At 45.0% G+C, this 20,005-nt stretch overlaps 1 long non-coding RNA gene across 1 annotated transcript; it reads left to right on the plus strand.

The window, feature by feature from the left end:
* The first annotated feature begins 3,326 nt into the window (after positions 1–3,326).
* On the plus strand, positions 3,327–5,950 carry LOC144325807 (uncharacterized). Its single transcript, XR_013390992.1, has 2 exons — positions 3,327–3,368; positions 4,923–5,950. It is a non-coding gene; the product is annotated as an uncharacterized LOC144325807 (long non-coding RNA).
* The last annotated feature ends 14,055 nt before the right edge of the window (positions 5,951–20,005 follow it).

A 20,005-nucleotide genomic window follows, 5' to 3' on the forward strand; every position in this document is an offset into this window, starting at 1 on the left:
CTACCTTCTATAAAGCACTATTAACAAAAGAACTTTTAAAAAATAGGCTGAACGGCACAACCACAAGTCCTATTATAAAATTCACAAAGCATCACAGCCCTCATAACCCACAAAACAATATTAAGAACATTAACAAACTAACAAGCAAAAAACAAATTAAGCATTGCTGAATTCACACACTCTCTCTCCCCCCACCCCCATGACTCATAGTCTTCCATAGAATTGGAGAGTTGCCAGGGACCCAAAGGGCCAACTCCTAATGAATTACCTGCTACAGTTGCCTTAAAGTGATGTACATCAAAAACAGAAAAGAAAAGAAAAAGATTTAAACAAACAAAACAAAAAACCAGCTGATACACTTTATACAAATCTAAAAGGTAAAGGGACCACTGACCGTTAAGTCCAGTCATGGACGACTCTGGGGTTGCGGCGCTCATCTCGCTCTAAAGGCCGAGGGAGCCGGCATTTGTCTGCAGACAGCTTCCAGGTCATGTGGCCAGCATGACTAAGCTGCTTCTGGTGAACCAGAGCAGCGCACGGAAACACTGTTTACCTTCCAGCCAGAGCGGTACTTATTTATCTACTTGACGTGCTTTCAAACTGCTAGGTGGGCAGGAGCTGGGACTAAGGAACGGGAGCTCACCCCGTCATGGGGATTCGAACCGCCTACCTTCTGATCGGCAAGCCCTAGGCTCTGTGGTTTAGACCACAGTGTCACCCGAGTCCCCAGTACAAATCTAAAACAATGCAAAATAGACACCAATGTCAAGGAACCGTTTATCTAGCTGGAAAAGGTTGTTTGAACAAAAATGCCTTCAATTTTCACCCCCTGGAAACAGTAGATCTAGTGGGTGCCTCACATATCTTGACAGGAATGCTGTCCCACAGAACAAGGGCAGCTGTACTAAAAGTCCTGCTTTGGGTTATTGTGGAGTGGGCTTCTGAGGTCAGTCAGCCACAGCTGTTGATTTCAGTGCATCTATTCTCAGTAGGTGATATCTGGACACAACCTTATATTTCTTTTAAAAAAGAGAAATGGAGCAGGGAATAGGAACGATGTCACATAAGAAACACAATACCCCTACTGAATCAGAACAAAAGGGCCATCCTGCATTGCAAAGTGGTTGGCACAATGATTCCCAGAAGCCAATCAAGACTGTATATATACCTTCCCTTCCATTTGCTTCCAATATTAAATATTCAGAGGTGGGTTGCTTCTGAATGCGGCGAATCCCATTGAGATATCACAGTTGTAAGACATGGCTAGACTTATCCATGCCAGCCCAATGGATGCACGGGCATTGCTGCATCCTTTAGGAGACACACACACTGAATGAGGAGACATGTCTCCCAGTCCTGTGGCACTGACAAAGAAGGGCCCTTTAATCCCATTCTGGTTGCATAGGAAGTGCCCTGCTGGATCAGCCCGAAGGTCTATTTTTGTCCAGCATCCTGTTTTCCACAACAGCCAATCAGATGCTTCTGGGAAGCCCACAAGTGGGGCAGGAAGGAAACAGCTTTTCCATCTGGTTGTTCCTCTTCAACATCTGGTATTCAGAAGAGCACAGTGAATACAGAGCTTCCTTTTAACCAGTGTGGCTAAGAGCCATTGGTAGACCTCTCTTCTTCCTCTTAAAGTCCTATTAAAGCCACCAAAGTCAACACCTCTGATTTGATTTGATATCTAATATGCATGCACTATGTAGATGTACCTACATTGAGACAATGTTAATATAATGTATAAGAGTAATCCCTGGGCATCACTTGTCAACATTGGGAATGGTTTGCTCATAAACGGTACCAAGTTTATGATGGGCACTGACCACACATGATGGTGATGATAGGATCTCTTCTGGAGTTGGGCTCCATGCTATAATATGGCAACTGGATTGGGTCTGAGGGCAAACTGATTTTAGGAAGAAGCCCTGAGCTCCTGCTGCAGCCTTGCTGGGCCACCCCACAAATCATAGAATCATAGAGTTGGAAGAGACCACAAGGGCCATCGAGTCCAACCCCCTGCCAAGCAGGAAACACCATCAGAGCACTCCTGACATATGGTTGTCAAGCCTCTGCTTAAAGACCTCCAAAGAAGGAGACTCCACCACACTCCTTGGCAGCAAATTCCACTGTCGAACAGCTCTTACTGTCAGGAAGTTCTTCCTAATGTTTAGGTGGAATCTTCTTTCTTGGGGAAAAGTGGGACATTCCAGGATTAAATAAGAAACCAGGATGGCTTTTGTAAATCCAGGGCTGTCCCTGGAAAATAGGGACACTTGGAGGCTCTGTTAAGAGCTTTGAGCTTCAATCAGTTTAGTTCATCTTGATGGTGTAGTTTAAAGGTGGGTAATGTGGTCTGATCACTTTAACATAAATCTAGTGGAGGGGATTTCATTCCAGAAAATGGCATTCCCATTATAACCATTATTTTCTTTAAAAAGGAAAAGGAAAAGAAACATAGAATTACAGAATAAGAGAATTGTAGAGTTGGAAGGGACCTCTAAGAGTTGGAAGGGCCCCCATTTAGTCTAATGCCTTACAATGCAGGAATCCCAGCTCAAGAATCCCCGACAGATGACCATCCAACATCTGTTTAAATATCTCCAGTGAAAAAGAGCCCACTACCTTCCATAGTAATCTAGTCCACTGTCGTCATCAGAAGGTTCTTTCGGTGTCTACAAAAAACCCACAACCGTCACGAATTAGATTGGGCTGGTGGCATACTACTATGTTGGTAGGGGCCATTGGGGGTTTGGCCCAGGCATGTGGGTCCAAACTGGACCCTTTCCTCAATTGCAAGTCACTCCTGCTCAATGGCGCATGCCTTGTAGAAAGTAGTGTGAACACACCAACATGAAGCACGCCAAGATACAATGAGGAAAATGATTCGTGCTTTTAATTGTGACACATGTGGACTAGAAGGAAGGCATGGCTGACCAACTGGGATTTGTCAAGCTCTTCCACAGTAGGTTTCATAGGATGCTGGGTTCACCCAGTTCAGCATGACCAATGCCTACCCAAAATTTAGCAATGGCCATCCAAGGGTAGCATTATGTCTATCCCCCAGCTTGTTAAAATATGAAAGAGAGCAAGAGGGTGTTGACGGGCATTGCATGCTGAGTTGACACTGAGATGCCTTTGATAAACTAATAGCCTCGAAGGAGGGAGGAAAAGACAATTAAAGCAATTAGGATGTTGCATCTGTGTGAGTGAGCGTGGCCTACCTGGGCTGATAATTAATTAGGATTTGAAAATCCTGTGCACGAGGGATGTCTCATAATCAAAAGATTGCCCCAGACAGGGTATAAAAGGGCAAGGCATCCAACACTTCTCCAGCATCCTCACTTGATCTCCATCGTTCAGAAGTCCAAGTAAGTCCTTGCAGTGATCCAGTCTTTTAGTGATGCTTCAGAGCTTTATTTGATTCCTATTGTTTTCCTAATGTGGCAGTGGTGGTTGGATCTCAGAAGAACATTACTTGACTTTGTCTTTCTTTCAAATGATTCCTCTCCTAGTCCTTATTTACTTATTTGAAAATATATTGGCTGTAGGTTTTAGAACAGATGGTGCTGGACTCCTGTGTTGTGTTGTAGGAAGAGTGTTGGACTAAGACCTGGGAGACCAGGTTTCAAGTCCCCACTTGGCCAGGAAACTCACTAGGTGACCTTAGGCCAGCCACTGTCACTCAGCCTAACATACCTCAATGGATTGTTGTGAGGATAAAATGGGAAGCAGAGAAGCATGTACACCGCTATCAACTCCTTAGAGGAAAGCGGGGATAGAAATATAACAAACAAATTATCAGCCTTGGTCAGCATTGCCAGATACCAGGAATGATGAGAGGTGGAGTCCAACTTCCTCCCTCTTGCCTTAGAATAAATTCCTCTGGATTTCCAGCTTGGGGAATATGGCACTTCTGCTGTTGCTGAAATATATTTTCCTTCATCCCTGGCCATTGGCTGTGTTTGGTGTGGCTGGCAGGAGTTGCAGTTCTCCAACAAAACTCAACTCCGGTTTTCAACCATCTTAATACCTGGTTTCTATCCATCTACATTAGATTAGGCCAATTAATGTGGTTAACGTAGTAATGTCTATTAATTTCAGTGGGTATACTCTGAATATAGTTTGCCGTATTTTCTGCTCTATAAGACGCACCAGACCACAAGACTCACCTAGTTTTTTGAGGAGGAAAACAAGAAAAAAAAATATTCTGAATCCCAGAAGCCAGAACAGCAAGAGGGATCGCTGCGCAGCGAAAGCAGTGATCCCTCTTGCTGTTCTGGCTTCTGGGATAGCTGCACAGCCTGCATTTGCTCTATAAGACACACACACATTTCCCCTTACTTTTTAGGAGGGAAAAAGTGACTCTTGTAGAGCAAAAAATATGGTAGTTGTCTGGAAGCTGTACGCTGGCTCCCTTGGCCAATAAAGCGAGATGAGTGCTACAACCCCAGAGTTGGTCACGACTGGACTTAATGGTCAGGCGTCCCTTTACCTTTAACCCTCTAATGGCAAAAGGGTTTGGAACCTTCAGGATTGTATCCAATAATTCTGGGAGGTGTAGTTTGTTAAAAGTGCTGGGAATTGTCAAGAGCCTCCCTATTCCCCTCACAGAGACACAATTCCCAGAGTTCCCTGTGAAGAGGGCTTGTTAAACTACTCCGAGAACTATAATTCTATGAGGGGAATAAGGGATAGACTTCTGACAGCCTTAACAGACCACAGCTCCCAGAATTCTTTGGAGGAAGCCATGATTGTTGCAAGTGATGCCACAATGCTTTTACATCTATGGTGAGAATGTGGCCTTAGTTTGATCCAGCCCACAGTATAGTTACTCCATTCCAGCACTTGACCCTTTCTGAACTTCGCTCTGCCTAGTCTGAAGTTCCTCCAAGTTGACTCTGCTCTGCACTGTGTTGTTTCAGATCCAACTCCTTCTCCAAGCAACATGAGCACCTTCAAGCACCAATCCCAGTGTGATCCAGGTTATTGCAGACCCACCACCTCCTCCAGCAGCTGCTATGGAGGCTCTGGGCATGGCTACAGCTCTGGGCATGGCTACAGCTCTGGGCATGGCTACAGCTCTGGAAGTTGTTCTGGAGGCTCTGGGCGCAGAATCCGCTATAGCTCCGGAAGCTGCTATGGTGGCTATGGTGGCTACGGGCAAGGAGGTTACGGGCGAGGCTACAGCTATGGCAGTGGTTGCTATCAGCCACTGAGCTATGGCGGTTTTGGTTCCAGAGGCTGGGGCTATGGTGGTCAGGGTTGCGGACGTATTTGCTACCAGCCAATAAGTTATGGCGGCTGGGGTTACGGTGGCCGTGGTTGCTACCCACAAGGCGGATATGGTGGCTTGGGCTATGGTGGGTACGGATATGGCGGCTGCGGTTATGGGGGCCTCTATGGCCGTGGCTCTAGCTGCTATCAGCCATGTTATGGCTACGGATCCAGGCGTGGAAGCTTCTCTTACCCCATCGTCCGAAGGAACAGCATCTGCGGACCCTGTGGACCCTGCGGACCCTGCTAAGCCTTGGAGAGGACCTTCTAGTGGAACGTGAAGAACCAACGCAGGCGCAACAAATGTATCATTAAGCTTTGCCGGGCTCTGCTTTCGGAAATGCTGAGCCCTGAAGAATCCCAGCAGGAATCAGTGGGTACTCAGCACTTCTGCAAACCAAACCTGTACCTGCTTCTGTTTAACTGCTCTCTACTTGCTCCGGACTGTTGTCTCTAAAGGCAGATCCAACGATTTATGCTGTGGCCACTTATTGTGATACAGATATATTTTGTCTCCAACGTGACAATAGAAACATCCTTTATGTCTCTGCCTGTGTCCTTTCACTCAGATGAAAGCCAGCAGTTTTGCAATGATACAATCCAGTTTATGATTCCAAATTTCAAACGACAACAATAATAACCAACCCAATAAATACAAGCTTGCTTTGCATCATAATTCCAGTCTTCTCGTGTTGTTTTATTGTCCACACACCTAGCATTTAGTCCTTCCTCCACACAAATGCGGGTAAATACTACAAAGAGAAAGTCAAGCTTATATCTGACACTACACAGCATTCTGTCACACTTGACCGTGACCAATAAATAGAACCCAAGATGTGCAGATGAAGGAAGTGGGATGCAAACGAGAGCCCACTCAGGTCTTGCAATGTCACTGAGCTCCATAGCACATAACCAAGGGGATATAACATGCAACACAGCTGGTTGGGATCAAAACTGACCCACATGCCCCAGAAGTAGTAGTGGGTTATTTTGTGGTCCCGCAGCTTTCCCCAGGAAACCCCTCAGTTTAGTGCTGAATTGGAAGAAATGCCAATCATTTTTGCGGATTGACTTTTGTCCTGAGTCAGTGCTAAACCACAGGCTTTTTCTAGGGAAAGCAGCAAAACCAAATAACCCCCACTTGGACCAATGCCTAGAAGTGATGGACAAGCGAAAGAAATCTCATACCAAAAAGAAGTGTGAATGAGCCTTAAGGGCAGTAACTCGATGGTAGAGCACCTGTTTTAGATGCAGAAGGTCCCAAATTCAATCCCAGGAATCTCCAGATTTGGCTGTGAATTTCCCCTGAGTCTGAAACCAGGGAGAGCTGCTGCCAGACAGCAGAGACAATGGACCAATGGTCTCACTTGGTATAAGACAGTTTCAGATGTTCTGCCCCCGGTGGTGTAGGACTGAGGATGTAGCAATGACTCTGCTACTCCACTAGACCTTGCCACGGGCCAGGCAGGCTTTGGATAACCCATAAGGCACTAATCATTTAATGAAAATAGGGGCACTATTATTTTAATTGGCAACAAGAGCTTTCATAGCTCAACACTGAGGGGAAACAGAGGTGTCCACAGAAGTTGAGTGGGAAATTAAATGCTGGACTTTAATTAACTTTGTTAAATTAGCTCATTGGATTAAGATTAGGGAGGGAGGGAGGGAGTAAATACTGCAGTAGAGTGAGTTAATCCCTTCCAACTCTACAATTCTATGGTTATATGATTCATCTAGGTGGAATGAAGTACACTGAGCTATTAACTACAGAGTTATGGGTTCAGACAACACCTCAAACCATGGTTAAGAAGAAACAGAAGCAAAGGGTTTCAATCTCTACCTTGCCACCATGCCAAAAAGGGACATTTAGAAGACACCACATTGTCTATTCCTGAGCTGAACCTTAATTGGTGATTTGAATGCTTGGACATGGTCACTTTGGAGGAGGAAATCCACCATGGGAAAACTGGCTTGCGAAGAGAGTCCCTATGTTCCTCTATAGCAGGTCAGAGACAAGGGGGCAGTGGTTTTTCAGAACATAAGAAGCCAGACCATAACACCCTGGACCATTAGTCCATTGAGCTCATTATTTCCCAAACTGAGTGGCAACAACTTCAAACAGGAGTTCTTTCCCAGAGCTACCTGGAGATGCCGAGGATTGAACCTGGAGCCTTATTCATGCAAAACAATGTTTTATTACTGTGTTATGGCATTAAAATGTATGTCAAGTAACCAGGAACATAACAACGCAGGAAGCTGCCTTACACTGAGTCAGACCACTGGGGTCCATCTAGCTGGGGTCTACATCAACTGGCAGCAGTTCTCCAGGGTTAGAAGTATTTCCCAGCCCTACCTAGAGATATTGAGGGTTGAACCTGGTCCCTTCTGCATGCTAAGCAGTTGCTCTACCATTGAGCCACTTCACTTCCTCCATAAAATAGAGACTACCCCTATTAGATAGGGTCAATCTATGCTGTGTTTGCACATAGCAGCAAACGAACCTAAGGACTTTCAGAGGTCCAGTGGATCTAGTGGATCAGGGTCACAGGCAGCCAAAGATCCCCAGCAGGGGATCAGAACAAAAGGGAACTTTTTAGCCGCTCTTTGTGCTGATTGCAGCCAATCAGAGTGAGAGTTGGCCACTGAGGATGGGTTCCTAAGGTCTCTCAGGAAAAGGTGTGTTGAAAGAACACCAAGGAGGAGTTGTTCTATGTGCTCCAAAGCTGGGCATTTAGGAATGTTAAAACACAAGGTGCTCCAGTTTCAAGGGGACAATGTGCAAGTTCTCTCATATAATGTGGAACTTCAAGAAAAACACAACTTAAGTCACTTGAAAAGAAGATATTGGAAAACTCCAAATCATCTGCCCATATTCATGCACAAAAAAAAATAGTAGATCAAGTTGAAAGGCAATACATGGAGATCTGCATTGATCATTGCAACACATCCCTAATTATTATTATTATTGTGCAACACATCCCTAATTATTATTATTATTTCATAATTACATTGCATAGATTTAGAAAGGAGCATGGCTTTGAGGGGGCATGGCTGCAATTATCACGAAGAGGCACTGAACTTCTAAATTCACCATTGCACTTCTGGACGCTTTTGTTATTCTTGAGCAGATAAGGTATGAATGACAAGAGAAGGAGCTCTTTTGTGAAAGTAAGGTGGAGTGAAAATGATAAAAGAATTAATGATAAATGTGATAATGCTGACTCTATGGAATGCCAGTGAGAGCAGGTGGAGGAGTTTGTGGGTTCCTTTAATTGGCTATAAAGATGGGCTGGGACATAGAAACATGCTTGGGGTGAGCCCAGGTGACACAAAGCGATATGGGAAGGAAGCTACGATCCTAAGTGTTGCTGAACTAGTCTTTTTTCGCCACTGTATTCCACCCAGCATGCAATTTCTAAAGCGCCTTTGAGAGTTGGAACATACCAGGAATGTTGAGGTGTGACCCAAAAGGTCTGGTAGAACTTCTTCAAGGTCAAAGCAGTTTCCTGCTATAATAAGTGGATTCCCAGGGAGAGTGGTAGACCAAACAAGCAGTTATAATCACCTTGGTTTTAAAATGAAATGAAAAGAAAAGAAAAGCTGAAATTGGGGAGGAGCTGGTGATGTGATGGAGTTGCCCTCTGGAGGATTTTTTGTGTTTATCTGTGTCTGTCTAATCCTGTGCCAAAAGAAACATCCATACAGGTTGTTCTAGCTCCAGTGCCAGGGGCAGTAATATGCCTCTGAATTACCAACTGATGGAAATCACAACTCAGGAGAGGGCTGCTGGATTTGAGGTTTGCTTGTGGGTCTGCTTGAATAGATGGGCCTTTGGTCTGACCCAGCAGCGCTCCTCTTATGTTAATATACATGATAGTTAAGAACATAACTTCTGTGCCATAAGGAAGTCTACCTGTGGATGCTAGATGCTGGAGACAAACGTGGGGGGGGGGCTGGTGTTTTAGGGCCCTTCCTGGGGGCTTCCCATAGACATCTGGCTGGCCACCACAAGAAAGAGGATGCAAAACTAGATGGACTTTTGGCTTGATCCAGCAGGTCTCCTTGTCTTCTTGTTGCAAAAATCAACTTTTGGGACTGAAGAAAGACTCTACGCAGTGAATGAGGATAAACAAAAGGTTTAATGTTGGCTTACTGGCTAGCAAGCTGACTCAGAGGAATCAGATTCCGAAGTCTGAGCCCCCTCCAAAGGGAGGGGCTCCTTAATATACATTTCTGTTATCTCTTAAGGCACTACATATGCATAGACTATATGCATATACAGTGGTACCTCGGGTTAAGTACTTAATTCGTTCCGGAGGTCCGTACTTAACCTGAAACTGTTCTTAACCAAGCACCACTTTAGCTAATGGGGCCTCCTGCTGCTGCCATGCCACTGGAGCACAATTTCTGTTCTCATCCTGAAGCAAAGTTCTTAACCTGAAGCAATATTACTGGGTTAGCAGAGTCTGTAACCTGAAGCGTATGTAACCTGAAGCGTATGTAACCCGAGGTACCACTGTATATATCCATTAGGTTAATATATATCTATATCTAGATCTAGATCTAGATCTAGATCTATATATCTCAAAAGGGTGATGATTCAGCGTAAGCTTTAATTGAGAAAAGCAAGTTGCAATGAAAGAAACATGTGGGCTTACTTTATCAGTTCAAACACATACACATGTGCACACATTGGGTCTTAGATCTTATTTATTTTTTAAAAATGAAATATGAGGTGTACAGAGGATCTTCTCTCATCAACAACCCACCCACCCCATAACCAATGTGTGTGGGGGGCAGTTTTGAAAAACAGGGTTTGTCACACCGTTGCACAGCTTTGACTTCCTTGAGCATCAGATGCATATAGGTGAAATGGTTTGGGCATTGCTTAGTTTTCCTCCATAGTTCTGGTTGTGCTGATGTCAATGTGGGAAGTGAGAGCTGGTGTGACGGGAAGAGTCCCATGGTAGTTCAGGAATGGGATGAGATGAAGAGTTATCATGAGATGGGGCAGGTTTATTTTATGCTGTTCTATAAAGCAGGGCTAGAATTAATGGGAAGAAACTTCAAGGAAGCAGATCTTGAATCGGAGATGCTCCTTAAACGCCAGAGATTATCTGTAGTGGAACAGACTGACACAGGAGGTAGTGGAGTCATTGACATGAGGTATTTAAGCAGAGGCTGGATGACCACCTGTGCTTCAGTTGCAGTGCATTGAGCAGGGTTATGCAACATCCTTGGAGGTATCTTCCATGAGTCTACAATACAGTAAACAAGACAAAAATAAATGTTGAGCTAGTTGGTGCCCTCTAGAGTTTGGCCGACTACACCTTCCACCATCCCATCATAAACAGAACTGGGAAAATTCATGGCATTTAAGTCTGTCAATGGCTACTAGCCATGGTGGCTATTCATGGTTGGGGGCAATAATGCTTCTGAATACCAGTTGCTGGAAGCCACAAGAGAGGAGAGGGCTCTTGTGCTTGAATCCTATGTGTGGTTTCCCCAAAGAGTCATCTGACTGGCCACTTTGAGAATGGTTAGATGTGTTATTGGCCTGATCTAGCAGACTCTTCTTATGTTCTTCATATGTTGGTCAAGGATTATGGGAGTTGTGATCTGACAGCATATGGAGGACATAATTCTGGCCACTCCTGGTGTACACTTGATTTCTGAACTGCATAACTTGACAAAGAATGACAAATAAATGTGTGATTTAATTCCATTAAAATGCTTGGTGTCTGAGTGGATATGGAACCACACCACACACACACACACACACACACACACACACACACACACAAAGGCAGGGTTTCCCAAACTTGTCTCCAGCTATTTTTGGACTACAACTCCCATCATCCCTAGCTAACATGACCAGTAGTCAGGGGTGATGGAAATTGTAGTTCCAAAGCAACTGGAGACCCAAGTTTGGGAAACCCTGCACTAAAGTAATCAACTGATGAAAATGTACATGTGCATGGAACCTCTTGGTGGACTACAATTCCCAGTATCTTTGGCCATTGGATATACTTGGGATGATCAGTGTTGTAGTCCAACATCTGAGAACCCAAGGTTAAAGAGCATTCCCATAAAGAGATTAGTTCCCATTGCCTTCAATTGAGGTTGGTTCATATTGGCAAGTCCTGATCTGTACCATCATAATCCTAAAGGCGATAGCAGGTGGCTCATGGATTACATTCATAAGAGCAGCTACCATACAAGGAGATGAGCAGCTGGAATGGTATCTTCTTCCATAACTGTAGCCTCTATGGGGCAGAGCTAAGCAGCTACCATAACATGGTATGTTTGGTGCCACAGCAACTGCCTCACAGTTGGCAGAGAGAATCAGCCCTGGAACAGTCACAAAGAAGGGTGGAGATTGTATTGTGACTTCCAGTGGTGGGACCTGTGAGACAAAGGAAAATTGGTGCCAAAGATGTCAAGGGGGTAGGTAGCTGCTGGCCATCTAGATGTTGCTGGGCTCTGTGGCATTTGCCCGTTTGTTTGAAAATGTATGTACAGGGGGAGAGAAAGGGTTAATAGGTAGACCAATAGAAAAGTGAGAGGCGGAGCCTACCTGTTTATAAAAAGGCTTAGCCTGAGGTTAGGTGGGTGGGTTGGTTGGTTGGTTGGTTGGTTGGTTGGGAAAAGGCAGTTGGGAAAGCAGTTGGCAAACAGATGGAAATAGAGAGAAAGTTAGTGCAGTCAGTTCTTGTGTGAGGGGAGGTAGAAGAGTTAGAGACAGAATAAAATAAGACTAAGAGGGTAAAGGGTAACAGCGTTTCGAATGCATTTAAAGTTTGCTTGTGTTTGCAATAAACTACAATCTTCATTGTCAACTTAAAAACCTGACTGAGACTAAGTGATTTACCTGGGAGGACCTGGTTGGTGGCAGAAGATTACTGGTGTATGGGTCAATAGTCCATGAGACGACCAGGGGCTCCGTATGAACGCCACAGGCTCCAACTCCCATAACCCCCCACCAGAATGGTCAGTGGTCAGGGATGATGCAGATTATATTGCAGTCATATCTCCAAGGAAGATTTAACATGTAAGCCTTCGTGACCACCAGTTAAGGAAGATGGGCACCTCAGATGCTGTGGGACTCTAGCTCCCATCAGTACCAGCTAGCATGCCCAAAGGTCAAGGGTGATGGTTGGGAATTGTGTTCCAGCAGCATCTGGAGGGCCACCTCTGTTAACAGACGTGCTTCACAGCTGGAGCTCCAATAGCAAAATCCAATACTTCTCTTAGAAACGTTTTGGACCTAAAATACCCTGGCTTCTTAAATCACACAGCCACACACCACACTTCCTTTTCTCCTTTGCTGTGATCTGAACATATTGCGCTGTCAAGCTTTCTAATAAAGGTGTCAGCATGACACCTGGTGGAGCAACTGCATAAAGTCACTTGCTGCTCTTCTCTACTGGGCCAATCAAATGTAAATTTCCCTGGCATGCTATGCGTTACAATGGGCATGAGGGGGCAGCATACGATAAGAAAAAAGTGGGAGCTTCTGGGTAGCAGATTTAGAAATGGAAGCAAACAACCAATTAGAAAACTTACTTCCATCAGCACCACCTCCTTACAACTCCATGCTCTAAAACACAAAAACATTATAAATGTCCCAACACAGGGCTGCCTTCAGATGTCTTCTAAAAGTTTTATAGTTATTTATCTCCTTGATATCGGATAGGAAGGCTTCCCACAGGGAGGGTGCCCTGCTGAGAAGGCCTTCTGCCTGGTTCCCTGTAACTTCACTTCTCACAGTGAGGGAACCACCAGAAGGCCCTTGGAGCTGGACCTCAGTATCCGGGCTGAACGATGGAGATGCTCCTTCAGGTATGCATAGCCCCATCTGTCATAGATGATGATGGAAGCTCTACTCCAATATATCTGAATGGTACCAAGACCTCAGCCTACCAACAGTGCAACCTTATGCATTCTTACTCATGATTTAGTCCTACTGGCTTCAGTGGGGCTTTTCCCCCCTTACAGTTTCTGTCATAATTTCCTGTCTAAACTAAATAGCCGTAACCTCTTTAGCATTTCCACACAGAGAGATTTCTCCAAACGCTTTGCTTGGTTCTATTTCCTCTTTCCTGCTCCTGCAATGTGATAAAAGCAATTATGTCATTTATTTCCACTTACCCACACTTGGGACCCACTTTAATAATACGTAGGCAGTCAGCCTCCGAATATTCTAGTCTGTTCATAGGAAGGTGTCCAAAGAGCAGGACCGTGCAGAGCTTGTCTGAGGTTCAGGGCAGGAGTCTGTTACAATAAAGTTATACAAAAACCAAAACAGAAGCTGAACCCTGGTGCCCCCACCCCATTGGCTTAGCCCTCTGAGGCCCAGGACAAATGTACCCCACTGCCCTCTGCATGGGCCTACTAAAGACTGCCTTACCCAGTAATGCCTCAGGAGTTAAACCTGCTCTTCAACACAAGAATGGGCCTTTTTCTTTCAGTGGCTCCCCGTTTGTGGAATGCTCTCCCTAGGGAGGTTCACCTGGCACCTTCATTATACACCTTTAGGTGCCAGGCAAAAATGTTCCTCTTCAACCAAGCCTTTGGCTGATTGACATCTGGTGCACTTTAAAAATTGTTGGATTGGTCTTGTTTTTGTTTTTGTGATTTTATGTTGTGAACTGCACTGACACCTATGGGCAGTTTGCCGCAATACAAATTTAAGAAGAAGAGGAAGGAGGAGGAGGAGGAGGAGGAGGAGGAGGAGGAGGAGGAGGAGGAGGAGAAGAAGAAGAAGAAGAAGAAGAAGAAGAAGAAGAAGAAGAAGAAGAAGAAGAAGAAGAAGAAGAAGAAGAAGAAGAAGAAGAAGAAGTCATCAAACTGTCCAGACTAAAATGCAGTGAAACTAAATAAATGCTATTCCGGAAGCTGTTTAGAATGACTCAACAGCGTGAATTGCCAAGAAGAACATTCCCAAAGTCCAATCAGGGGCTTCCCTTCAAATACTACTCAGCCCTCAAAAAGTGGCCAGCAAAGTCCACACTATTAGCCACAATGACTATGGTGGGATATCAAGTCCAAACTCCTCCTCCTCCTCCTCCTCCTCCTCTTCTTCTTCTTTTTCTTCTTCTTCTTCGTGCCATTCAGCTGCTCTTTCCAGATCCTGTGACATCCAGGACATCATCCACTGGACATGGTTTAGTTCATCAATGTTTTTTAAAATTTTGCACCCAGAACTGGAAATGGTACTCCAGAGGCAGCCTAAGCAGAGTGAAACAGCTTGGAGCTGTTACTACTTGTGACCTGGACACAATACTTCCATCAGTGCCTCCTGTGTTTGCGTAATACTCACGAGAACAGCTGAGTGTTTACTCCAGAACTGGAATCTGGGGCAAGCGTTGCATCTGTCCACAGGACAAACTGCAGCAATCTGAGATACTGCTACCATTATCCCATCCCAGTAGCATGTGTGGGTGTTGTAAGAAACACAGGAACAAGATGATTCTTGTCCTGAGGGTTTATGTTAAGAACACAAGACCTGCTCAGTCAAGGATGCATCGAATCCAGCATCCTTTTCCCCATGGTGGCTAATCAAGTGCCTCAATGGAAAGTCCAGAAGCAGGGTTGTGATGTATTAGCCCTTGCCTGTTGTTGCTCCCTAGTGACTTGAACTCACAGGCATGGTGTCTTTGAAACTGAAGCTTTCAACTAACTTCTTCTCAGAGCAGACCCACTGAAATGAAGGAACCTTAGTCGTGCTCACTAATTTCAGTGGGTTTACTCTGAATAGCACTGACATTGGCTTTAACCCATTAAATACAACAGCAAATAGCAAGTGGTGTACTTCACCTCCATAAAGGTAGCAGATCTCCTTGGCCGAGTACCCTAAACAACAGGTACACAGAAGTACAAAACATGTCCATTACCTCTCTTGAAACTTTAGAATATGTAACATGACCAATATGAAGTTATTTTGCCTTCACTATCAAGCGAAGCTAGAGTTGCTTCCATGAACCTGATGTTCTCCAGAAGTTTCATGAAGCTGTCCAAGGCTGAACCTGGAACTTTCTGCATGAAAGAAAGTGATCTACCACTGACACAGTCCTTCTTCACCATTACCTTTTACCTTCTCATAAAAGTGAATAAGATCCTCATTCTCATTGTTCTGAATAGTGGGCTGGCTTATAATAGGGGAATAGGCAGCTAGCTGGTTGAGATTGAATCAGACCATTGGTTCATCTATTTCAGTGTTGTCTGCAGTGACTGGCAACTGCTTTCTAGGATTTCAGTCAGGGGGTATCTCCCATCCCTACCTGGAGATGCTGGAGATGCTGGAGTATGAACCTGGGACCTTCTGTATGCAAAACAGATGCTTTACCACTGAGCTTCAGCCCTTTCAGTTCCTGTAAATGTGACAGGAATCTGTCCCCCTTTAATGGTCCACAATTAAAAGCAAAGCCACACATATTTGCATCAAACTTGTTTACAGTAAATGGGACAAGGACATGGAGACAAATTGCAATGCCTTACCTAGATCTCAGAGGATGAGAATGTGGGCTAGAGGGAAGATAATCTGTAGGAGAAGTCACAGCTTTTCAGACAGTTTCATACAGTTCCATAGGTATATAACACCCAACGAGGTTTTGGCACTTCTACTTAAAAAACAAAAACAAAAAAACCTTCACCCACTGACACCTCTGCAAATTATGGTTTACCTCATCCTCAAATAATGTTTTACCTCATTCTCATTAAACCCCACACAATCCCACAAGAATATAAGAACTTGAAATCTATGTGCAGAGCGAGGAGAATTTAGGAAGTGGGGGGGGGGGGGGATCCCCTCTAGCATAGGAAACCAGTGGGCCTCAAGTTGTCCCTATTGATCATGCTGGCTGAACATGATGGGTGTTGGAGCCCAACAACATCTGGAGGACAGTTTCCTAGCCAGAAAATATCATGAGTAACTCCTGAGTCCCACATGGAAGGTAGATCCATTGTAGCTGGAGCTGCAATCTTTGATCAGTTACATCAACCTTCCCCCAATCTCAAAACAAAAAAAAATTCCTTCCAGTAGCACCTTAAAGACCAACTAAGTTAGTTCTTGGTATGAGCTTTCGTGTGCATGCACACTTCTTCAGATACACCTGTGCCTGGTTTCCTGCCTCGTGTCCTGCCTTAGCCCTGTTGGACTGACTCCTCGTGGAACCCTTGGATTCGGGACCGGACCTGGACTGTGTATTTGAAGAAGTGTGCATGCACACGAAAGCTCATACCAAGAACTAACTTAGTTGGTCTTTAAGGTGCTACTGGAAGGATTTTTTTTTTTGTTTTGACTATGGCAGACCAACACGGCTACCTATCTGTAACTTCCCCCAATCTGTTACCCTCTTAGATATTGCTGGACAACAACTCCTGTGATTCTTGTCGGCCATGATAACTGTGGATGATGAGATATGAAGCCTGACATCTGGAGCACCACAGGTTCCCCCTTCAGTACTGCCAAAGTTTGCTAACAAAAATATCGTCAAACATACAACATGAGTCCCAAGTATACAACTTGAGTTCTAAGTAAACCTGTTGTGATGGCCTGGGACTCGAGCACAGACTCGGAACCAGAGGAGTCTCAGTTTACACCAGATCCTTTGCCTCAGGCGGCATCTGAACCTAGTCTGGGGCCTGATTCTGAAGAGCCCCAGTCTGCACAGGTTCCCCTGCAACAAGCACCAGCTGGGCCGAGTCAGGGGCCTGAGCCTGCCCTGGCTCCGGATGCCAGGATTACCTCATTGCCTTCAGCTGGGCAATCACTTACAGCTGCTCCACTACTGGTTGGGTCAGGAGAGGCTGAGGCCGCCTCTGTGTCCAGTAACCCACCGACATCTGCCGAGCTGCAGAGACTAAGGTCTGAGAGAAGGAAAGACCTGGGTACTCGCAGGAAGAGTGCTCACCTTCAGGCGAGACAGGGAGGTGAGTCACTGGGGGATCAGGACCAGCCATTACCCCACAATGATAAAAGGCTGTTGGACCCTGCCCCACGTTGTGGGAGCAACACTGCTGTTTGCTAGAACCTGCCTGAGACCCTGTGCCTGACCTTGCCTGGTTTCCTGCCTCATGTCCTGCCTTAGCCTTGTTGGACTGACTCCTCGTGGAACCCTTGGATTCGGGACCAGACCTGGACTGCGTTGCTCGGGTTACCCCCGGGCCCAGCACACCTGTCCCAGCTGGGTTTGCAACATGTGGTTGATTGATTGGTGAGATCAGTCTTTTGCCAACCTGAAGATGTTGCTGGACTCAAACTCCCACCAACATCATTGTTGGTCATGTCAAGTGGCACTGGTGGCAGCTGGAGTTCAGCTATGCATGGAGAGCACCCCTGGCCTATGGGTTAACACTAGAACTCAGGGACATCCAATGTCCCCTAGACTGACCTAGAACACAATGAAGAATTCCATGAAGGTCTTTCAGCATTACCTACATTCCCCTAGAATCCAATGAGCTGAATGTTGGAAGATTCAAGACAGATTTTTTTTAAAAACAACAACAACAACAACGAACAAACAAAGCTTAGTCATGGCAGCACAGAGTTAAACTCTGGAACACAGAGGCAGTGATGGCCACCAACTTGGATGGTTTTAAAGGAGATTAGACAAATTCATAGAGAAGCGAGCTATTGATGGCTACAAGCCATGATGGCTGTGCTCTGCCTCCACCACTGGAAGCAGTAATGCTTCTGAATACTAGTTGCTGGAAACAGCAAGAGTGCAGAATGCTTTTGTGTGTGGGTCCTGCTTGAGGGTTGTCATCCCCCGCTTGCTTCTGGTTGGCCACTGTGAGAACAGGATGCTAGCCTAGAGGGGCCATTGGCTTCATCCATCAGCTTCTTATGTTCTTATTGTCTTATGACAACCTCTCAGGAGGTAGCTGCAATCTACAGAGCATGTTGCTCCTGCAACAGTAGCCTAAGCAGTTACGAAATTGCAACACCTGTTTTTCAATGTGGTGGTTAAATGCCTCATCCTTTTACATTCTCTCTTCGTGGACAATCGCTTGATCAACAGAGTGTAATCTTGTCATCCTTTAGTTAAGTGGCATGTAAAGCAATAAATAACTATAGCTTCGAGGGTGTAGGCTGTGTGCCGCCCTGTTTAGGATAAAGGATATCAAAGAGGATGGTACAAGGCCCTGATCAGCATATGTAAAAAGGATGTGCAATTATTACTCAAGGTACAAGCAGCTGCATCTTTCATTAAGATTGCCCAACACTTTCCTCTAGCAGAAACCTCCTTTCCTTACTTCTCTTGTCAACCTTATAATTGCCAAAAGTTTGGTTGTTTCCATGGACTCCACGAAATTGTTTTGGAAAACCATGTATTTGTTTTTGGTATAACATAGTTCAGGAATGGGGAACCTGCAGCACTCCAAATGTGGATGATCTCCAGCTTTCATCACTCTTCAGAAGTAAGGTCATTAGTGGCAGATGATGGGAGTTGAAGTCCAGCCACACTTTTTCTAGCATGTTCCCAACCAGTCAGGGATCACGTATGAAATGCACTTTTAGAGGTGTAGAACATGGATTGTAAACCAGTGGCCCTCCAGATATTTCATAAACTACAGCTCCCATCCTCCCAATCACATGGCCAGGGATGATGGGAGCTGGTGTTCAAAAAATTCTGGATCACACCAGATCACACCAGCATGCAAGAAACATGGGAAGATCCAGGATGAAAGGAAACTCCCAACAAAGGATCTTCAGGGAACAGAATGAGACTGAACCTTTTTTTTTATTAACGTATTTAATACGACACCAATTAAACCAAATAGTGTGATACTCCTTCATCCTTGCCTGTGACATCAGAATTTTTTACAAGGGTGTGAAGCAAACATCATGACCTTGTTATGACAATCCTAGACCAATATAACCCTAAATGCTGTGGTAAGCACCAACTTCAGAGTAATTCGAAGAGTTGCACAGATAACAAATTTGAAATTGGCATTTAATTATGGGGGCATCATATTACTAAGAGGTCACGTGCGCCACAGAAATGGTATAAAAACATCCTCGGTGGGAGGACATCTCCAACAGCTTCGCCTTGACTTCCAACAGCTTACATCTTGCCTTCTCCTTGGAGAGTCAGGTAAGCATATTTGCCTTCACTTGGGACACCACTTCTCAAACTGTCTTCCTTGAAATTCTGGTCCTTTGAGAATTTTGTTGCGAGGGCATCTTGGGTAGCTTTAAAAGAGGATTAGACAAATTCATGGAGGAGGCTATCAGTGGCCTCCTGATAGCCATGGTGGCTTCATTCTACCCCCACTGTCAGAGGCAGGATGCATCTGAATATCAGATGCTAATTAATGCCAAGCAGGGAAGGTGCTCTCGCACTTGGGTCCTGCTTGTGGTCTTTCCATGGAGGGGGGTCTAATTGGCCAATGTGAGAATGGTATACTGGACTGTAGTTGGCCTGTGACCTTGAATTTGAAGCAATAAGAATTGTATATTACCTGACAGTGGCTTTCCAAGGTTTCAGAACCTTGTCCTGTCCTGGTCCTGTCAAGGTTATTGAACCTGTGACTTTTTGTGTGAAAAACATGTACTGCAAAACATGTACTTCTTTAAGCAGTGCACAGTTATACCATGGAACTGGCCTGATCCAGAAGGCTCACTGGCCTGATCAGAAGGTTCTTATGCACTTTGCCTCTGAGCTGTAGAACACCCTACTCTAAACTTTCTCTTAAATGAAAATCACAACCACACTAGTTGCCT

Source organism: Podarcis muralis, chromosome 16, assembly GCF_964188315.1.
Source record: "Podarcis muralis chromosome 16, rPodMur119.hap1.1, whole genome shotgun sequence".
Lineage (NCBI taxonomy): Eukaryota > Metazoa > Chordata > Lepidosauria > Squamata > Lacertidae > Podarcis > Podarcis muralis.